We start from the raw sequence: 3,412 nt of genomic DNA on the forward strand, positions 1-3,412 counted from the left end.
AGCTTACTGACATTATATTTATGGTCTATTCATACTGTATATTACACATATATTACAAGATCTTTATCAGAAACACCCAAATCCTTTAAAATGCACTTCCTGTTCAGATCTCCCTGCACAACAAATTTTAATCTGCCAACTGTCTTCTCAATCCATCATTTTCTGTTTTTGAATGTCCCCTATTTTTCATTAACCTATACATTTAGATTGCAAACTACGCTAGAATCGAAATTGCTGATACAGGATATAGGCCACGAAGAGCAATGGGTCCCTATGGTACACCACTGCTAACACTGTCCGAGCTGGAGGTTACACCCTTCAAGATGATGCACTGTTTCCTGTTCATTACACAGTTCTCAATCTACATTTCAATCTGCATTGACTAGCTACAGCCTATGTTCTGAGAACTAGCCTTGCACAAGGAGCCTTATAAAAAATGTTCGAGAAGCCAAAATATATCACGTTACATGATATAATGATATAATTTGTCCTCACTGGTTGTTCACAGACTAGGTGAAAGCATGCTAAAGATTTTTCTCTTCTAACTTCATTGTTACTGTGCCATTATTTTGTAAATATTCAATTTTAGCATCATAGTTCCCAGACCTTTACCAGTAACATAATCAAGACTATAGTTAAACAGTCTGTATTTCTATATAAAGGCAGGCCAAGCCGAGTTTTTTGACTCAGCTTTGCCCCATTTATATAAATTGGCATTGGCATTTGCAATGCTCCAGTTTAATTTTAGCCGCCATCCTTAATGACCACTGAAATACGGATGTTAAAGGTGTAGGAATAGGCTTACACCACCATATCCATATCTACCATATCCCTTCTGATTGCATGAATAGAAAGCATCTTTTTTATTGCAGCTCCTTTGTCTTCCATGGCCAGTGGAAAGCACTGAGCAAGACAGCATATGGCCCTTTTAATGATAAAGGTTTGTTTAATCATCCCCGCAGCGTCTGCACTACTCACCTGTGTGGGCGTTACAAAGCTAAATCCACTCAGCTGGAATTAAAGACACCATGGCCTGGCTGTTGCATCACTCCACTTTTATCACAGCCTGTCTGTTTCCATCTTTCCAATCTGCAAATGGAGCTTTTATTTTTCCGACCCACTGTAAAGAACGCAGCACGGTGGATCATTCAGTGTCCCAGCCCTGCATCATCCCCTGCGAACACACCGTCCTTTTCGCTCAACACCGGAGCTCAATTTATTCTTCATCAAACAGGCCTGTGCTGCCAAGGTGTGTTTACTGTAAGTGTGCACTCTGCAAAAAGAGGTTTTCTGTTTTATGGTACAGAGAGTGAGAGAGAAAAAACAGAAGTGCCATCTTGCCTCCTTCAGTGTAACTCTTGCAAATGATTTGTGTCGCAGAGAAAAAAGAAATCCTCCCATGTCCTTCCTAGGAAACATGATTAGGGAAATCTGCTGGTGGGAATTACCAGATACGTTTGTGAGTATTAGCTACCCAACCATTGAGCAAGCTTTCAAGCTTTCACAGCTGCCTAATGGAGCCCCTTCTTGAGCAGCTAATCTAGATGTTTCCATACTTAATAAAGTGATATACACATTGATCTACATTTAAAATGACCTGGATAAAAATATCACAAGTTGTAGAATGATTCAAAATTTATTTTTTTAAACATATTGTGCTCAATATCAGATGTATAAACACTAAGCCAGAGGTGGCCAGTCTTGGTGCTGGAGAGTCACAAGCCAGCAGGTTATACGAACTGAATCATTATTTTCTAAGTACTTGGAACACTTTTGATGGTCATGCCACTGGTGCAATTAAGTATCTAACATCTTTGAAAAGTAAATACCATTCCCTTGTAGTTCATGGTATATTGTGGTCAATTAGAATACTGAGGTGCTCATTTACAAAAATATATTTCTATAATGTATTATTGGCTCACAGTGTGGAATAGGCACAAGGGCTCCGGATATAGACTGAAGAGAAGTAGGATGTCACAATCGTATCCTCGGGCAAGGTACCGATTCAAATTGCTCCAGTACATTCTGTGCTGTACCATTCTCCTGGGAGGGAACTGAAAATGAGAAATTGTTTGGATTCTGATACACATCTGAATAAATAAAAGATTTAATGAATATTTATTTCCAGTTGGAGTTTGAGAGCTTAAATGGCATTATTCTCTCCCAGGGCGTTATAAAGGACAAGATTAAAGAAGTAGTACAGAATGTCTAAATGAGCTTCTAGCCTGTAGCTCCCATTTTGCTATACTATGAAAGACAGGTCTTTGCGACATCTTTCTTTTGATGTAATATTCAAATCCATGCTCCCCACCCTACACACACATGCAGCATATAAAGCAGATACTTCATTGAAGTCATCTGCCTGAAACAAATTCTTTGCCATTTTTTCCAATTGTAAGAGGGTCATTTATGGAAAGTGCAAGATAACTCTACCCAAAAGAAACTCCTACTCCAAATCTGTCAGGGTTGAATTGGCAGGTTTAAAAAGATATTAACCTGTGGAAAAAAAAGAGGACCAGAGTTGGCACTGCAGTGTGTTTAACAGGTCCACACAAACAAGATGGCCACAGTGTGCAAGAACTCGGATGACAACGCAGGAGTAACTTAAGGTCACTGTAACATTTATTCAACAGTATGGTACTTGCCCCGGGCATCCTAGTCCATCTTTAGCAACTGGAACAGGACCTTGCTTTCCACTTCATAGGTTACAATGCCCAAAAAGCACAGATCTCGCATTCACCCAGACGCACAGAAACTAAAAAAAGCACACCATCTTTGCTGGCGTGTCGCTTAATGAACTGTGAACAGGTAATCCCTAGGCAACATTTGAACAATGGACTAATCAAATTTACAGTTTCCTAGCCCAGGACTTTCTTTCAGTTTGAAATGGAAGGCCCTGAAAGGAGCTAAATATAGGTAAGCTTACTGATTTAATACAAACGATCTAATGGATAACTGTTGCCTTTGTCAATAAGGATATATTTAGGCACACATTAACACACATCAGTTAAACTTGAACACAATTTTCAGGTTTCATTTTGAGAGATAGCAACAAGAATGGTCACTGGTTCCTCTGAATTGTAATTAGGCAGTCTATTCTCTAAAGCAAACTCGAACACCGTACTCCTCTTACTCTGGCATCACCCATGTCTGGCTTTGGTCTCCGTTGTAACTGACCATTCGGTACCATCCATCCACTCCTCACCCCTCAGGTGTATCAAGTTTCCACCAAATACTGCCACCAAAATGTCTGGGCTTAAAACCTTCATGCTTTCACTTTGATGAACATTAGCAGAGTGCTGTAAACAGATTTTGGCCGTGCAATCATCATTATGGACCATATCATGCTCAATTTAAACTAGTACAAAAAACAATTAAGCAATGCATAAAATGTATACATTATTTAGCTTGC

The sequence above is a fragment of the Lepisosteus platostomus genome, chromosome 6 (assembly GCF_059453375.1).
Source record: "Lepisosteus platostomus isolate fLepPlt1 chromosome 6, fLepPlt1.hap1, whole genome shotgun sequence".
Classification (NCBI taxonomy): Eukaryota; Metazoa; Chordata; class Actinopteri; order Semionotiformes; family Lepisosteidae; genus Lepisosteus; species Lepisosteus platostomus.